Here is a 20349-nt window from a genome sequence, read left to right as displayed (position 1 = left end):
GAAATATGTATAGATATATGTGCATGCAGGTTAGCATATACATATACATTACCTTGCTCTATCAGCTGAGAAGGCCTAGAAGCAATATTCCAGTAGTGATGAGCCCACCTAGTGCCCAGATCTTGGTTTATCATTCTCCAGTAAAAGGAATCAGAGCTCCTTGAAGAAACAGCTGATTCAAGGACTTCAACAAGAATTCTATGAGACTAGAGCATCTTTCTAGTGCCAGAAGGTGTTAAAAAAAAAAAAAAAAAACAACACCATATTTGAGGCCCATCAAAGTACACAGGAGCCACTGAAAGACCTCCTAACAGGCAAAACTGGAACAATTTGAACAACAAAATAAAATAGCATTGAATTATAAATCAAAATAGAAAATAAATATCTTTGAGTTCATATTGATATAAGTTGAGTAAATTAATAAATTGGGAAGAAGAGACAAATCTTCCATGGAGAATATTTCCAAATAATTTATACAGATACTCTGCCTTCAAGGATGGGAAGCAGAATAGCATAACTCTTCACTCCTGAAGTGCAGGCTGAAGACAGAGACTTCCTTCTAAAGGGTCCAGTATATAAATGGAGAAAAAACTTTTTGGAAGAGAAACCTAACAAACACTACCTCAACCAGGTGGGAACGGTTAACATCTGCAGCAACAAATGATGTTGACAGTTTGTATTCTTGATATCATGTGATGAAAATGACACTTTACCTGTATGGCATTCCTTCTAAAAGCCCATGATACCAGTTTAATCATGAGAAAAACATCAAATTCCGATAGAAGAGCATTTTACAATATACCTGACTAGTATCCTTCAAAACTCTCATGGTCATCAAAAACAATGAAAAAATCTAATTAAGTGTCACAATCAAGACGTGGTTAAGAAGACATGATACCTAAATGTAATGTGACAACCTAGATAGGATCCTAAAACAGAAAAAGAACATTAGGCCAAAACTAAGAAAATATGAACTTTAGTTGATATTAATGTATCAGTATTGATTCATTAATTATAACAAATATACCATACTAATGTCTGATGTTAATAATAGAGAAAACTGGGTAGAGGGTATATGGGAATGCTGTGTACAATCTTTGTGACTTTTCTATATGCTTAAGACTGTTCTGAAAGTTTATCTTTAAAATAACTTGCAACCCAGAATAGGGGCAAATGTTTGTAATACCTATATCCAAGACATGACTCATATACAGAAAACATAAAGAACAGATTTGTCCAGATGTATAAAAAGAAGACAACCTCATCAAAAAAAGAGCCAAGTGAATTTACTAGGTATTTTACAAAATAAGATGATACAAATGGTCAATAAGCAATATGCTCCATATCATTAGTCACCAAGAGAAAGTAAATGAAAACTCTAAGAAACCATTTCTCCCCCACCTGAGTGGTTATAATTAAAAAAAAAAAAACGTAACAATACTGGGTGTTGGTGGGATAGGTATCAACTGGAGGTCATAATTACTGCTGTTAGGAAGGTAAATTGGTACAACAATTGTGGAAAATTAATTGTTATCTATTAAGGCTGAATGTACTTATATCCTAGTCTGAGCGTTATTCACAATATCCTCAAACTAGACACAAACCAAATCCCATAAACAAATAGAATGGATAAATAAATGCTGGTGCATCCATATAATGGGATATTTTATAATTAAAGGGGACATTTTATTGCTAAATAAACAATATGGGATGAATCTCATAGAAATCAACAAAATGAGCCGGGTACAGAAGAGTACCTACTATATGATACCATCTACATAAAGTTCAAAAAATAGGCAAAAAGAATCTGGGGTAGTAGAAGTCAGATAGGTGTCATCTAAAGGAGGAGGTAAATGTCTTAAGAGGAACATAAGAGAACTTCTGAGATAATGGCAATATTGTCCCTTGGTTTGGATAGTGACTGCACATGTATATTCACTTCAGAAAAATTAAATATATTAGATTTCTGTACTTTACTGTATGCATGTCATGCTTCAAAAAAAAAAAGAAGCAAGTACACTATCATTTTTTACCAACAGTTTATCAAAAATTCAAAAGTTTGACAATGTACTATGATGATGAGGTTGTGAAGAAAGGGGCCTTCCAAGCAGTGTTTGTGGGAATGCTACATATCACAACCCCTATGGAGAATTCGACACTGTTTTTGGCTGCATTGTGTCCTTTCAAAATTTATATGCTGAAGCTGTAACCCCCAATACCTCAGAATGTGACTATATTTGTATAAGGAGATAAGGCCTTCAAATAGGTGATTAAGTTAAAGTGAGGCCATTAGGATGGACCCAAATCCAAAGGAGAAACAAATATATGGGTGCACAAAGGAGATACGCAGTCAGGACACAGCAAGAAGATGGCCATTTGCAAGCCAAGGAGAAACGTCTCACAAGACGCTAAACCACTGACACCTTAATGTTGACTTCTGGCCTCCAGAACTGTGAGAAATAAATTTCTATTGTTGAAACCACCCAACCTATAGCACTTTTTTCATGGCAGCCCTGGCCAACTAATACACTAATAAGTTATAAGGGTAAGCCTTACAGCAGTTTTAAGCTTTATTAACTTCAAAACTATAAATGCTATAAGCTTTCAGAAAAATTTGATCATATGGTATCTTTAATTTTTTGAGAACTATTCATGCCATTTTCCACAGTAGCTGTATCAATTTAAATCCCCACCAACAGTGCACAAGGGTTCCTTTGTCTCCACATCCTCACCAACACTTTTTGTTTCTTGTCTTTTTTATTCTACCCATTCTAACCGGTGTAAGGTGGCATCACATTGTAGTTTTGATTTGCATTTCCCTGATGATGAGTGATGTTGAACATCTGTCATATGTCTGTTGGCCATCTGGATATCTTCTTTGGAAAAATGTCTATTCAGGTCTTCTGCCCATTTTTTATTGGATTATTTTTGCATGTGTTCAGTTATATAAGTTCATTATGTTGTTTGGATATTAATCTTTTATCAGATATATTATTTGCAAATATCTTCTCCAATTCGGTAGGTTGCCTTTTCATTTTGCTGATGATTTCCTTTCTTGGGCAAAGGATTTTGGTTTGTGTAGTCTCAATAGATTATTTTCCTTTTGTTTCCCTTGCCTTAGGAGACATATCTAGAAAAATGTTGCTATATCCAAAGTTAAGGAAATTACTGCCTATGTTCTCTTCTAGGAGTTTTATGATTTTAGGTCTCACATTTAGGTCTTTAATCCATTTTTTTTATTTTAATTTTTATAAACATATATTTTTTATCCCCAGGGGTACAGGTCTATGAATCGCCAGGTTTACACACTTCACAGCACTCACCATAGCACATACCCTCCCCAATGTCCATAACCCCACCCCCCCAACCCCCCTCCCCCCATCAACCCTCAGTTTGTTTTGTGAGATTAAGAGTCACTTATGGTTTGTCTCCCTCCCAATCCCATCTTGTTTCATTTACTCTTCTCCTACCCCCTTAACCCCCCATGTTGCATCTCCTCTCCCTCATATCAGGGAGATGATATGATAGTTGTCTTTCTCCGATTGACTTATTTCGCTAAGCATGATACCCTCTAGTTCCATCCACGTCGTCGTAAATGGCAAGATTTCATTTCTTTTGATGGCTGCATAGTATTCCATTGTGTATATATACCACTTCTTCTTTATCCATTCATCTGTTGATGGACATCTAGGTTCTTTCCATAGTTTGGCTATTGTAGACATTGCTACTATAAACATTCTGGTGCACGTGCCCCTTCGGATCACTACGTTTGTATCTTTAGGGTAAATACCCAGCAGTGCAATTGCTGGGTCATAGGGTAGTTCTATTTTCAACATTTTCAGGAAACTCCATGCTGTTTTCCAGAGTGGTTTCACCAGCTTGCATTCCCACCAGCAGTGTAGGAGGGTTCCCCTTTCTCCGCATCCTTGCCAGCATCTGTCATTTCCTAACTTGTTAATTTTAGCCATTCTGACTGGTGTGAGGTGATATCTCATTGTGCTTTTGATTTGTATTTCCCTGATGCCGAGTGATATGGAGCACTTTTTCATGTCTGTTGGCCATCTGGATGTCTTCTTTGCAAAAATGTGTGTCCATGTCTTCTGCCCATTTCTTGATTGGATTATTTGTTCTTTGGGTGTTGAGTTGGATAAGTTCTTTATAGATTTTGGACACTAGCCCTTTATCTGATATGTCATTTGCAAACATCTTCTCCCATTCTGTCAGTTGTCTTTTGGTTTTGTGAACTGTTTCCTTTGCTGTGCAAAAGCTTTTGATCTTGATAAAATCCCAATAGTTCATTTTTGCCCTTGCTTCCCTTGCCTTTGGCGATGTTCCTAGGAAGATGTTGCTGCGGCTGAGGTCAAAGAGGTTGCTGCCTGTGTTCTCCTCAAGGATGTTGATGGATTCCTTTCTCACATTGAGGTCCTTCATCCATTTTGAGTCTATTTTCATGTGTGGTGTAAGGAAATGATCCAATTTCATTTTTCTACATGTGGCTTTCCAATTTTCCCAACACCATTTATTGAAGAGGCTTTCTTTTTTCCATTGGACATTCTTTCCTGCTTTGTCGAAGATTAGTTGACCATAGAGTTGAGGGTCTATTTCTGGGCTCTCTATTCTGTTCCATTGATCTATGTGTCTGTTTTTGTGCCAGTACCATGCTGTCTTGATGATGACAGCTTTGTAATAGAGCTTGAAATCCGGAATTGTGATGCCACCAACTTTGGCTTTCTTTTTCAATATTCCTTTGGCTATTCGCGGTCTTTTCTGGTTCCATATAAATTTTAGGATTATTTGTTCCATTTCTTTGAAAAAAAATGGATGGTACTTTGATAGGAATTGCATTAAATGTGTAGATTGCTTTAGGTAGCATAGACATTTTCACAATTTTTTTTTCTACCAATCCAGGAGCATGGAACGTTTTTCCATTTCTTTGTGTCTTCCTCAATTTCTGTCATGAGTACTTTATAGTTTTCCAAGTACAGATTCTTTGCCTCTTTGGTTAGGTTTATTCCTAGGTATCCTATGGTTTTGGGTGCAATTGTAAATAGGATTGACTTCTTAACTTCTCTTTCTTCTGTCTTGTTACTGGTGTAAAGAAATGCAATTGATTTCTGTGCATTGGCTTTATATCCTGACACTTTACTGAATTCCTGTACAAGTTCTAGCAGTTTTGGAGTGGAGTCTTTTCGGTTTTCCATATATAGTATCATATCATCTGCAAAGAGTGACAGTCTGACTTCTTCTTTGCAGATTTGGATGCCTTTACTTTCTTTTTGTTGTCTGATTGCTGAGGCTAGGACTTCTAGTACTATGTTGAATAGCAGTGGTGATAATAGACATCTCTGCCATGTTCCTGACCTTAGGGGAAAAGCTTTCAGTTTTTCTCCATTGAGAATGATATTTGCGGTGGGTTTTTCATAGATAGCTTTGATAATATTGAGGTATGTGCTCTCTATCCCTACACTTTGAAGAGTTTTAATCAGGAAGGGATGCTGCACTCTGTCAAATGCTTTTTCAGCATCTATTGAGAGTACCATATGGTTCTTGTTCTTTCTTTTATTAATGTATTGTATCACATTGATTGATTTGCAGATGTTGAACCAACCTTGCAGCCCTGGAATAAATCCCACTTGGTCGTGGTGAATAATCCTTTTAATGTACTGTTGGATCCTATTGGCTAGTATTTTGGTGAGAATTTTGACATCTGTGTTCATCAAGGTTATTGGTCTGTAATTCTCTTTTTGGTGGGATCCTTGTCTGGTTTTGGGATCAAGGTGATGCTGGCCTCATAAAATGAGTTTGGAAGTTTTCCTTCCATTTCTATTTCTTGAAACAGTTTCAGGAGAATAGAAATTAATTCTTCTTTAAATTTTGGTAGAATTCCCCTGGGAAGCCATCTGGCCCTGGGCTTTTGTTTGGAGATTTTTGATGACTGTTTCAATCTCCTTACTTGTTATGGGTCTGTTCAGGTTTTCTATTTCTTCCCGGTTCTGTTGTGGTAGTTTATATGTTTCTAGAAATGTATCCATTTTTCCAGATTGTCGAATTTGTTTGCGTAGAGTTGCTCATAGTATGTTCTTATCATTGTTTGTATTTCTTTGGTGTTGGTTGTGATCTCTCCTCTTTCATTTATGATTTTATTTATTTGGGTCCTTTCTCTTTTCTTTTTGATAAGTCTGGCCAGGGGGTTATCAATCTTATTAATTCTATCAAAGAACCCGCTCCTAGTTTCGTTGATTTGTTCTACTGTTTTTTTTAGTTTCTATTTCATTGATTTCTGCTCTGATCTTTATTATTTCTCTTCTCCTGCTGGGTTTAGGTTTTCTTTGTTGTTCTTTCTCCAGCTCCTTCAGGTGTAGGGTTAGGTTGTGTACCTGAGACCTTTCTTGTTTCTTGAGAAAGGCTTGTACCACTCTATATTTTCCTCTCAAGACTGCCTTTGTTGTGTCCCACAGATTTTGAACCATTGTGTTTTCATTAACATTTGTTTCCATGAATTTTTTCAATTCTTCTTTAATTTCCTGGTTGACCCATTCATTCTTTAGAAGGATGCTGTTTAGTCTCCATGTATTTGGGTTCTTTCCAAATTTCCTCTTGTGATTGAGTTCTAGCTTCAGAGCATTGTGGTCTGAAAATATGCAGGGAATGATCCCAATCTTTTGATACTGGTTGAGAGCTGATTTATGACCCAGGATGTGGTCTATTCTGGAGAATGTTCCATGTGCACTAGAAAAGAATGTGTATTCTGTTGTCTAGGGATTGAATGTTCTGAATATATTTGTGATGTCCATCTGGTCCAGTGTGTCATTCAAGGCCTTTATTTCCTTGTTGATTTTTTGCTTAGATGATCTGTCCATTTCAGTGAGGGGAGTGTTAAAGTCCCGTACTATTATTGTATGATTGTTGATGTGTTTCTTTGATTTTGTTATTAATCGGTTTATATAGTTGACTGCTCCCATGTTAGGGACATAGATATTTAAAATTATTAGGTCTTCTTGTTGGACAGACCCTTTGAGTATGATATAGTTTCCTTCCTCATCTCTTATTATAGTCTTTGGCTTAAAATCTAATTGATCTGATATAAGGATTACCACCCCAGCTTTCTTCTGATGTCCATTAGCATGGTACATTGTTTTCCACCCCACTTTAAATCTGGGGTTGTCTTCTGGTCTAAAATGAGTTTCTTGTAGGCAGCATATTGATGGGTTTTGTTTTTTTATCCAATCTGATACCCTGTGTCTTTTGATTGGGGTATTTAACCCATTAACATTCAGGGTAACTATTGAGAGATAGGAATTTAGTGCCACTGTATTGCCTGTAAGGTGACTGTTACTGTATATTGTCTCTGTTCCTTTCTGATCTACTACTTTTAGGGTCTCTCTTTGCTTAGAGGACCCCTTTCAATATTTCCTGTAGAGCTGGTTTGGTGTTTGCAGATTCTTTCAGTTTTTGTTTGTCCTGGAAGCTTTTTTATCTCTCCTTCTATTTTCAATGATAGCCTAGCTGTATGTAGTATTCGTTGGCTAGATATTTTTCTCATTTAGTGCTCTGAATATATCATGCCAGTTCTTTCTGGCCTCCCAGGTCTTTGTGGATAAGTCTGCTGCCAATAATGTTTTTACCCTTGTATGTTACAGGCTTCTTTTCCCAGGCTGCTTTCAGGATTTTCTCTTTGTCACTAACACTTGTAAATTTTACTATCAGGTGATGGGGTGTGGACCCAATTTTAATGATTTTGAGGGGCATTCTTTGCATCTCCTGGATTTTGATGTTTGTTCCCTTTGCCATATTAGGACATTCTCTACAATAATTCTCTCCAATATACCTTCTGCTCCCCTCTCTCTTTCTTCTTCTTTTGGAATCCCAATTATTCTAATGTTGTGTCATCTTATGGTGTCACTTATCTCTCGAATTCTCTCCTCATGGTCCAGTATTTGTTTGTCTTTCTTTTGCTCAGCTTCTTTATTCTCTGTCATTTGGTCTTCTATGTCACTAATTCTTTCTTCTGCCTCATATATCCAAGCAGTAAGAGTTTCCATTTTTTATTGCATTTCATTAATAACTTTTTTTATTTCAATTTGGTTAGATTTTAGTTCCTTTATTTCTCCAGAAAGGGCTTTTATCTCTCCAGAGAGGGTTTCTCTAATGTCTTCCAGGCCTTTTTTGAGCCTGGCTAGAACCTTGAGAATCGTCATTCTGAACTCTAGAGCTGTCATATTACCAATGCCCATATTGATTAGGTCCCTAGCCTTCAGTACTGCCTCTTGTTCTTTTTGTGGTAGTTTTTTCTCCTTGTCATTTTGTCCAGATAAGAATATATAAAGGAGCAAATAAAATGTTAAAAGGTTGGCAAAGACCCCAGGGAAATGTGCTTTAACCAAATCAGAAGAGACCCCAAATTGTGGGAGGGAGAAAGGGGATAAACAAGAAAACAAAACAAAACAAAACAAATAAGGAAAAAATATTTAAAAAAGAAAATATATGTATATACAAAAAATATAGTTAGATACAATGGAGGATAAAATATGAATATTATAATGAAGGTTCAAAAAAAAGATTATATTATTATTTTTGGTAAGGTATTGTTAAGATAAACTAGTTTAAAAAGTTAAAAGAGGAAAGGGTTAAATTTTTTTAAAAATTTAGCAAAAGAAAAAAAAATATTAACTGCAAGACTAAAGAGTCATGGGAAGAAAGCCATGAATTCCTTGCTTTGCTTTCTCCTTCTCTAGAATTCCTCTGTTCTCCTTGGTAAGTGAAGCTGGTCCTGGCTGGGTTTCTTGTTGATCTTCTGGGGGAGGGGCCTGTTGTAGTGATTCTCAAGTGTCTTTGCCCGAGGTGGAATTGCACTGCCCTTACCAGGAGTCAGGCTAAGTAATCCGCTTGTGTTCCCTTTCGGGAGCTTTTGTTCCCTGAATGCTTTCTGTAGAGTTCTGGAGGGTGGGAATGATAATGGCAGCCTTCCGATCTCTGGCCCAGAGGAGCCGAGAGCTCAGGGTCCCACTCCTCAGTGTGCCCTCAGAGAAAAGCATCCAATTGCTCCCATCTCCCTGGCCTCTGGTCATGCTTGGAGAAAATCGCCGGTCGCTCGTGCTTGGAGAAAAGCGCTCAATCACTCCCATCTCCCTGGCCTCCAGCCGTGCTCTGAGCTCACCGAGCCTGCTACCGGTTCAAGGTAACCCCGAGCTGAAAGCTCACTCCTCAGCTCTGTCTCTGTAGCTGGCTTCCCCACTCTAATACCTGCAAGCTCTGCAACACTCAGACACCCCCGGTCCTTTTGTGACCCCGTGGGACGTGGGGTTATGCTGACCATGTGTGGGCTTCCCCCCAGTTTAGCCTCTGGAGCAATGTCCCTCAGTGGAGCAGACTTTTAAAAGTCCTGATTTTGTGCTCCGTTGCTCTGCCACTTGCCAGGAGCCGGCCCCTCCCCCTGCGGTCTATCTTCCTGTGGCTCCGGACTCACATCTCCGCAGGTCCTACCTTTCAGAAAGTGATCAATTTTCTGTTTCTAGAATTGTTGCTCTTCTTCTCTTCAATTTCCCGTTGGATTTGTAGGTGTTCGCAATGGTTAGATAAGCTATCTAGCTGATCTCCTGCTACCTGATGTCATCTCAGCCTGCTACTTCTCCACCATCTTGACTCCTCCCTCTATTTATATTTCTTATATACCTATGTGCTGTTGTGAATTTTAAGTAGAAGTTATTGTTTACTTTTCACACTAATTGAATAAGGTAAATATTAACTAAAAATTAAGAATAAAAAACTATTTTTTAAAAAAAGAAACTATTTTTCCAAACTCACAAAGTATGTAAATAAAATTTAAACAATTAGGGGCGCCTGGGTGGCTCAGTGGGTTAGGCCTCTGCCTTCAGCTCAGGTCGTGATCTCAGGGTCCTGGGATCAAGCCCTGCATTGGGCTCTCTGCTCAGCGGGGAGCCTACCTCCCCCTCTCTGCCTGCCTCTCTGCCTACTTGTGATTTCTCTCTCTCTCTGTCAAATAAGTAGATAAATCTTTTTTATAATTTAAGCAATTGTCAAATGACATGTTCTTATAGGTATTTCACATTTATATTCCTGACATTGTATATGCATTTACCCTTTGGTCCAGCAATCCCACCTCTCTCTATTCCAAAGTTAGACTGAAAAAATATGAAAAGATAAATCCAAGGAGTTTTGTATTTCAGCATTGTTTATTATAGAGAAAATCAGAATACAAGCTAGATAGTTAAAATTTTACCTTGTTTTGTATATTTTATTTGAAGCTAAAAGTTAAAGTTAAATTTTATCTTTTTTTAAGATTATTTATTTTAGAGAGACAGAGAGAGAGCATGGGAGGGGTAGGGGGTGAGAGAAGCAGAGAGAGAGAGAATCTGGAACTGATTCCCTACCAAGTGTGGAGCCCTACAGAGTGCTCAGTTCCACGACCCTGAGATCATGACCTGAGCCAAAACCAAGAGTCAGGCACTTAATCAACAGAGCCATCCAGGCACCTGAAACTAAATTGTAAAAGAGCAATCCCTAAAAATTGAAATTAACATAAAAAATATACTGTGTATCCATCCAGCTGATGTAATAATCATACAAAGTGGCACTGATCCTGATGACATTAAAGCATAGTCACATGACTGTATATCCTTGAATGTATACCCTTAAGAAAAAAATGCAAACAAAAGTTTAACTGCTATAGGGGCGCCTGGGTGGCTCAGTGGGTTAAAGCCTCTGCCTTCGGCTCAGGTCATGATCCTAGGGTCCTGGGATCGAGCCCCGTATCGGGCTCTCTGCTCAGCGGGGAGCCTGCTTCCTCCTCTCTCTCTGCCTGCTTCTCTGCCTACTTGTGATCTCTGTCTGTCAAATAAATAAATAAAATCTTAAAAAAAAAAGTTTAACTGCTATAATAATCATATTAATGACATTTTCAGTGCTAATATTGTTATTTTTATTCTGAGTATTAATTTCTTGTGTTAGATAAAGAAATGGACAATTATGTTGGTGTCAATGAACTGGGATATGGGGCACAGTGGAATAAAGGAAAAAAATGTAACACCCACAAAGTAAAAACCTTATTGTCCTGAATTTGAATTAGAAATGTCTAAATCAATTTATTGTTAGATTTTAAATGTCCACTGAAAACACTGGTTGGGATACAATAGTTTATGGGTGTCTCAGTTCTGCACAACTTGTGAGCAAAGGCTTTCACTAGGCTTTGACTGTACTTTGCTCCCAACTATTATCTTAAGTATATCTGTATAGAGAGCAACCTTGGAAGATCAGTATCTTCCTCCATAGCAAAGGGCAGACATGCTTATAGTCTATTAGAAAATATCCAAGTTCTCTAAGCTCAGTGTTCTTCTATAGTATTTCCACCTCATGTGCAAGTATCATCTGGCCCTCCTTGTGGGAAATGGGGTTTGAAATATTGATGCAAAAATGCTTATACTCTGGCTACTTTCACAGAGTTAAATAATAAACTTTTTAATCTTTGTCCTAGGAGTCTCTGATCTTCTTCTAATATCAATGAAACTATGTTAGGGGAATTAATTAGCTCACAAGTGGGTAAAATCTCAAACCCTTCATATTTCTTAATAGTACCTAGAGGGGCACCTGGTCAGTCAGTCAAAACTGGCTCAGTAAGTTACACATCCGACCCTTGGCTTTGGCTCAGATCATGATCTCAGTGTCCTGGGATCCAGCCTTGCACTGGGCTCTGCACCTCAGCAGGGAGTCTGCTTGGGAATCTTTCCCTCTGCCCCTCCCCTGCTAGTGCTCCCATGTGCTCTCCCTCTCTCTCTCTCTATCTCTCAAAATAAATAAATAAATCGGGGCACCTGGGTGGCTCAGTCCTTAAGCTCAGACCTTAAGTATCTGTCCTCCTCTTAGGTCATGACCCCAGGGTCCTGGGATTGAGCCTCACATCAGGCTCCCTGCTCAGTGGGAAGCCTGCTTCTCCCTCTCCCACTTCCCCAGTTTATGTTCCTTCTCTCTGTCAAATAAATAAATAAAAAATCTTAAAAATTTTTTAAAAAATAAAAATCAATCAATCTTTTAAAAATGCCTAGAAACTGGATCCTGCCTGGAAGGAATAGAATAACTAATTCTGTCTGTTACCCAGATTTTCTCTAAATACCTTTTCCCACTGTAAGAAACAAGGTTCCTTAGAGAAATGACTTATTCCAGCTCTGTGGCAAAAAATGTATTAGAATGATCCTGGAAAATCTTAGTATCCCTGAAAGGAAAACCCAATAAACCTACTGAAAATCATTAGGGTCATGTCAAAAGAACTCAGGAATCAACATGAATAAGCTCCCACTGGAACACTGGGAGCATCAGAAAGGATAGAACTTACAATACATGACAACAAACAAAATATGTTTAAGTCCATGGGTACATACTAATACATTTTTTGGAAAATCTCATTGATCACCTTTGAAGTATTCTCAGAAACCAAAACAAACCAAATTTTGAAAACTGGTAAATAAAATGAAATAATCCAGCATATTTCTGCTTCCCCTACATGCACTATACCTCAGCATTAGCAAACAGTTAATGAGGGGAAGTTTCTCTTTATATAAGTAATCCAACTATTACATGGATTTTCATATTACCATTTTACAGTGATCATGATATAAAAAATAAATAACTAAACTCTATGTACCTCCTGATGGAAGTCCTCAGGACCACCTATGAAGTAATTTTGCCAAAATAACTAGACCTAACTATGATGAAGCCTCTAGCTCTAGCTATCAATTTATAGGAAATAAGGGCAGGAAAATACACAAATGATAATACAGGAATGCAATTCACAAATTTTAAAGGTTAAATACTCAATTTATTAACAGCAACAAAGGAAAAAAAAAAAAAAAGAAGGATGAAACCTCTCCAGGTAAAATAACACCTTGTTTTGATGCCAATTCAAACAAACTACAAAAACAAAATTAATATTAACATAATGATAAGGAAATAGGAGCACTAGATATTTGAGGTTAAAAATTATTATTTACTTGGGAAAAAGTGTGATGATAACATAGTGGCTATATTTGTAAAGGAAAGTAAGTCCTAGCCTTTCAAATACAGTCTGATATTATATACAGGTGAAAGATGATGTCTGAGGTTTATTTTTAAATAATTCCACAGGGAGAGAGGAAATAGAGCAAACATTGTGATGATGAGCTGTGGATCCCTGGAAATTTATTATTATATTCTCTATTTTTGTGGTTGTTTGATATTTTCAATACTAAAGAGCTTTTAAAAACAGAGTAAATTTTTCACCATCATTATGATGGTGAAATAACCAAGAGAAAAGAATTCCTAAGGGGAAATCCATCCTGAAGTATGGATTCTCAATTGATTTTTCAACTCTGCCATTGACTACAGAAAAAATCTCCCCATCTTTAGATGATGGTACGCTGAAATGAACTAGTCTCTAATAATTTGCTTGCAGCATTTAAACCGCTGATGGGAAACACTGCTCTGGCATAATTCACTTTACAATTACCCAGAAGCAATTCATAGCCCAACCTAGTCTAAATTCATAGGAATAAGATACCCAAGGAATTAATTACCATCCAATTTACTACTTCTTCATATCATCTAAGCTCCTGAAGAAACTGGTTACCTGGAAAATTATGTATTTTTAGAATCCCTGTCAAATTTAATTTAGGTTGAGTTAGGCAGAATTAACAAGCATTTTCCTATTTCTTGTGCCTAAAGAGCCATAGGTGTGTCTTCTACAAGGACAGTTGATGGTAATTAATTAGAGTAACCCCACTCTCAATAGCTGTGCCATCAAGGCTACTAGAGTTTAACATCTCAAAGGACATAACTGCAGAAATCTCCACTGAATTTAGAAGCTGTCAACAACTAATTGCCTGGAAGCATACCTGGTTTTCTCATATCATGGCGATTGATTTGAGATTTGGACTGAGATTTGATGTGTTACCTCAAAATTATATGCATTCTTAAAAGCAAGACCTGTATTTAAAAAAAAAAAAAAATCAAAGTCCCTTCCATTTTCTTTCCCTGCCAATTTAGTAGGAATAAATTTGGCTGTCCTGACACTAAGAAAGTGATCTCAGGAGGTTTACAGGGTGCCTTTATGTTTTATGTCAAAATATAAACACCAATATTCAAATATTATCTTCTGATTTCCCATTAATTTGCCTCATTTAAGTTTTGCCTTCTCATGGCTGCCATCCAACAAATAAAAACATAAGGTGGGGGCGGTGGCGTGGCTCAGTTGATTAGACGGCTAACTCTTTGCCTTCAGCTCAGGACATGATCCCAGGGTCCTGGGTTTGAGCCCCATGTCTGGCTCTCTGCCAGGAAGCCTGCTTCTCCCTCTCCCTCTGCCTGCCACTCCCCCTACCTGTGCTCTCTCTGTGTCAAATAAATAAATAAAATCTTTAAAAAATACATAGGACACTCAGTTAAGTTTGAACTTCAGATCAACAATGCATGTTTTTAGTATAATTATGTTCCATGAATATTTACGATTTAAGGATGTTTCATGCAATATTTGGGATACACTTATACTGAAAAAGCATTTCTTGTTCATCTGATATTCAAATTTATCTTTGTGTTCTCTATTTTATCTGGCAACCCTCTTCTTCCCCATCATTAGAGACTAGCTTCTGAAATTTATAAAGGAGATGAGCCTTTTTACATCATTTCAGATAGTTCTATTCTGACTGAATGGAAAACTGCAATAGTCTGATGTGATGTCTTAGGGGATCATTGTTGAGAGACAGCCAACTGCACATACTCTTTCAAACTCCATTTTAAGAGCAAATTTTCATCTGAGAAACAGAATCATTAGAGTAGGTTAGTAAGTTCCAAAGGTAGATTCACTTGGAAAAAGAGTTAAAATTCACTGTTGGGTAACCTGGCATTCAAAGCAAAGTATATTCTAACTTTTTTCGGTAACTTGGGGGAAACACCATCTTGCTGAAGAAATCAATTCTTTACTAGAGAATTGCTTCTCAAACTTGAAGTGTATGCAAACCACTTGGGGACATTGTTAAAATCTTTATTCTAGTTCAAAAGGAATGAATCCTGCCTCTCTAACCAGATCTCAATGCTGCTTATCCATATATCATAATTTGAGAAGTGAGGGACTTGAGTAAAGCAATCTGTATAAGAGAAGCTGTGGAAATTTTGAAGCCAAGAGAAGCTGCGAAATGTCAAGGACTCAAATCTCAGGAAGGCCTTGAGAATCAAGGTAAGTGAATTACGCTTAAAACTGGGAGTATAGCCAAAATTTGATTAAATAATGACTGAGAACGTGCTGAAGACATCTCTCATTGTATATAACCCTTGCCTAAGATAAAGTAACAGAAATAAGTAATAGAAACCTGGATCAGAAAACTGATATTTATGGAAAGTGTTTTGAAAGCTAAGTAGTCCATATACATCTAGATCGGGAGCACTCACCTTGAGATACATAGGATCTAAATGGTCCAGAAACATATTTCGGAGAAGCTTAGGAACTTCCTGACATTTTACACAGAATTGGGTGTTAATCTGGAAAACAAATGGAGAGTTTTAGAAGGGAGGATGGTGGGGGGATGAGTGAGCCTGGTGATGGGTATTAATGAGGGCACATATTGCATGGAGCACTGGGTGTTATATGCAAACAATGAATCATGGAACACTACATCAAAAACTAATGAAGTGCTGTATGGTGACTACATAACATAAGAAAAACAAATAATGCAGGGCTGATATTTAAGATATTTAACCACCAGTATGTCTTAAGCACCATCCAGTAAGAATGTATGTTTGACCAGTCCAAAGAACTGTCAGCCAGTATTAACCAGGCTGTGTCCCAGGTGAGTATCAACACTGTTTACATGTTTGTCTACAATTTTGAAAACTTTCATCAGGCTTTCAAAGGAGTTAGTGACTCAAAAACTGTCCTAAACTACAGCTATCAACAAATTGTATCAGATGATAGAAAGCAATACACATCAGTAACTAGACATATTAGATAACTGATGAATGTTAGTATATGGTTATTAGCATAATTTTTAAAAATTGCTTTCACTGAGTTAGATTTTAGAGTTAAATTATCAGTTTTTACTGATAATTGACATAGAGTTTCATGAAATCAGTTACTGAATTTTCCTAAAAACTGTACCTATTACACTTCATTGTCTGGCTTACACGAAACAGTTGTAAATCAATTTACTGAAAGTCAATTCAGGGAATGTCCAATATGCAAGTTTGCTTAAAAAAAAAACAACAACAATAAAAACCTCTTAGTTTCCACTGACTAATGTCTGTTTTGTTTTTATAACATCATTATGAAGAATAATGAAGAATATATATCCACCTTAGCTTTCCACTGTTCTAGCGGGTTTGAGGGTCAGAGGGGATATTCAAGCACTTACCCAGAGCATACTCAGATGGGTACGTATCACTGGCTTTTCCCTCACCTTTTCTTATTCCCATCTTTTCTGTCCCTGTGTTATCTTCCTTATTCTCATAACCTAAGTCTGAGTCTTGTTAGATCTGTACCAGGTCTTCACTATGTTCCAAGCTTAGACTGGTCTTTCTTTTTTATTTAATTTTTATTTAAATTCCAGTTAGTTGACATACAGTGTAATACTAGTATTGGGTGTGCTGTTTAACAATTCAGCACTTCCATACAACACCTAGTGCCTATTACAACAAGTTCACTCCCTAACATAAATCTATCCATGTTAAAAAATTTCATGAACACTGGACTTCTACTTCTGGGAAGATGGCAGTAAACAAGTTTTCCCTATCGCCCCTCTAAGTACAACTAAACCCCCTGTATGTTATATATAAACAAACATAAGAAAACTGTGAAAGTAGAGGGAAGAAAGCAGTCTGATTAGGAAATTTGGCTTGAGAAATGACACAGTGGCAAGTTCCTTCAATTTTCTTTTACCAAACATATGCCAGACCAGGTCCTGAAGAAGCCGGTAACAAAGAAATGCCAACAGAAAACAAAACAAAACAAAACAAAAAACTAAAACTAAAACTAGAACCAAAAACCTCTAACAAAAGTCTGCTCTCTCTAGTCAAAGGACAAGGAAAGGTAGAATGCAGGAAGGTAGAAAACTTTTAGACAATAACTGCTCTATTCCAGACAAACACCACAGATATTATACCATCTGTATATACCCAAAAATAATGAAGTAGAAGCCTAGATTTCTACCCTTGAAGGTAGTAACAAGACATCCCAACACTCTCGCTGGTGTTTTATCACAAAAATCAAGTAGGGAGCCAAGATGCTCATACCCACCATCTGGTAATGCCCACCACTTACATTGTCAGTGGAGATTACACAGCAGCCTGGAGTTTTACTCCCACCCAGCAGAAATGAGGTGCCCATCTCCCTCCTTCCTGGATTATTGTCAGAGGAGGCATAGGAAAGAGTCAGGACTTTCAATGTTGCTGAGTATAACACAGCCATCCTAAACATGGTGTCAGTGGGAACCATGTGGGAAGCAGACACCCTTACTCTTGTCCAACAGTAATGAGGTATCAACAGAGTCTGAGTGAGATACCTGGACTTATAATTTCATTTGGTGACCACGTCCTGTACCACTTCCCCTGCCAGACCAGTTTCAGAGAAAGTCAGCTAAAATAAAATTGATTTATAACTTTGTATGAAAATGTCCAGTTTTCAATTAATAAAAAGAAAGAAAACCAGGGAGATCTCAAATTGAATGAAGAAAAGATAATAGATGCCAATACCAAGATGACTGAGATGATAGAATTGTCTGATAAAAGTTTTAAACAGCTATGATAAAAATGCCCAAGCAAACAATTACAAACACACTTGAAACAAATGAAAAAAAAAGAAAAAAAAAAGAAATAGAAGACATACAGGGAAATGGAAATTTTAGAACTGAAAAATACAAGGACCAAAATTAAAATTCAGAGCCTAGCTCAACAGCAGAAAGAAAAAGATAATGGGAGATGCCTAGGTGGCTCAGTCAGTTAGGCATCTGCTTTTGGTCATGACCTCAGGGTCCTGGGATCGAGTACCATATTGGGATCCTTGCTCAGCAGAAGCCTGCTTCTCCCTCTGCCTCTGCCAATCCCCCTGCTTGTGCTTGTTCTCTCTCTCTCTCTCTCTGACAAATAAATAAATAAATAAATAAATAAATATTTTTAAAACAAAGATAATAGGAAGAATCAGTGAATTGGAAGATAGAGGAATAGAAATTACACAATCTAAACAACAGAGAGAAGATGGGGGGGGGGAGAAAAAAGATGCTCAGAGGACTGTGGGACTATAATGAAAGATCTAACATTCATGTCATCAGATTTCTGGAAACAGTAGAGAAACAAGGTGGGGCTGAAACATACTCAAAGAAATAACGACTGAAAACCTCTTTAAAGCTGGAAAGGACATAAACCTGCAGATTCAAGAAGCTGATCAAATCATAAATAGGATAAATCCAAAGAAATCCATACCAAGACATCAAAACTAAACTTCTGAACATAAAGACAAAGAAAAAATCTTAAAAACAGAAAAACAATACTTTATATATGGGGGAAATTATTCAAATAAATGGCAGAAGATTTCTCACTATGAACCATGAAGACCAACAAGACACTACATTTCAAGTGCTAGAAAAAAAATTAAAAAAGAAGTTTTGATTCAGAATTCTGTATCAGTGAAATGTTACCAGCTAAAAATTGACTCTTAAGTTCTTCCCTGGCCTGAACAAACTTACTAAATGATAGAGAAATATATCTCTGTTAACACAGTCCTTGACATATAACAGGGCATATCTGTAAATCTGATGCTGAATTAGCTTTCTTAGGTCATTATAACTTTTTATAAATTTTTTCTTTTCTTTATTTTCCATTCCTTTTAAATCTATATATATATAGATATAGATATAGATAGATAGATCTTTTTATTAACATATAATGTATTATTTGTTTCAGGGGTACAGTCTGTGAATCAATAATCGTATACTATTCATAGCACTCACCATAGCACATATCCTCCCCAATGTCCATTACCCAGCCACCCTATCCATCCCCCTGCCCAAGAGTCCTCAGTTTGTTTCCTGAGATTGAGTCTCTTATGGTTTGTCTCCCTCCCCAGTCCCATCTTCTTTCATTTTTTCCTCCCTTTCCCCCACGAACCCTCACCCTGCCCTTCAAATTCCCCAAATCTTGCCATTTGCAACAATGTGAATGAACTAGAGGATATTATGCAAAGCAAAATAAGTCAATCAGAGAAAGACAATTATCATATGAACTTTTTATAATTTTATCTTTAAAATGATTTCACTAGGGTATACTTTCATTTATATATATAAATGTTTACATATATGTATTTATATACATATACATATTTATATATGTATATATACTTTTATTTATATGTATACACTTTCATTTATATATTATGTGTGTGTGTGTGTGTGTGTGTATATACACACACATACTCTTGATAGAGGTAGAGTGACATTGTATAGGTGGAAATCTTATAGAGATACATGGTGGTGGTTTGTTATAAAGGGGAAATATTTGGAGAGCACTGTTGTTCATAATTAAATAGAATGCTTGACCTTCTTAGCAAAGAATACAGTCAAGTTTCCATTAATATAACAGGTTTAGGCCTTTGATTCTGCAACATTTTAATGATCAGAAGTTGGAACCAAAATATCAGAAGAAGCCATTAGGATGATCAAAAGACAGAGATGGCAATCCATACAACTTAAATATTCTCCAAATTTTATTCAAACTTTAAGTGCTCTAATTGCAGAAATATGACAACTCCAACCTATAGACCTTTACTTCTGAGTTATAGTCAGGGTTTTCCTTATGCAAAACTAAACGGGTGTTGCTAAATTGGCTAGTTGTTTACCCAAAGCATTTATCTTCCTGGGCAGTCAGCTAGACTACATTTTCCAGACTCCCTTGCCTTCATCCATGCCACACACTGAGTTCCAGCCAATGTACTGTGAATAAAGAGATGACTGACTTCCAGGCCTAGACCACTTCACACTTAATCTCCTAGGTTCTTGTCCACTCTCTAGGTTTTATTTAAAGTAGCTTAGAAGCCACACATTGAAGATGGCAGGGCCATAAAATGGAAGGAATCTGGATCCCTGAATCATAGCTTGGGAAAATAGTTATTTGACAATCAGAAACACTTGTTTTGGACTTCCTGTGAGCAAGAAATACATTTCTCTTGGACTAAACAACTGAAATTTATAGGTTTATCTATTACAGCAGCTAGTGCTATACTAACTAATGCAGTAGGTTTTATCTTCCACACTTGTCTCCTGAAGTCCCATTCCCCATCCATTTACCACTCTTTTCATTATTTTCCCTCCTCAGTTCCCTCTTTCT

Source organism: Lontra canadensis, unplaced genomic scaffold (genome assembly GCF_010015895.1).
Source record: "Lontra canadensis isolate GAN:19392208 unplaced genomic scaffold, GSC_riverotter_1.0 scaffold27, whole genome shotgun sequence".
In the NCBI taxonomy this organism is placed as follows: domain Eukaryota; kingdom Metazoa; phylum Chordata; class Mammalia; order Carnivora; family Mustelidae; genus Lontra; species Lontra canadensis.
The sequence above is the reverse complement of the archived record's forward strand: the minus strand, read 5'-3'. Positions refer to the sequence as shown.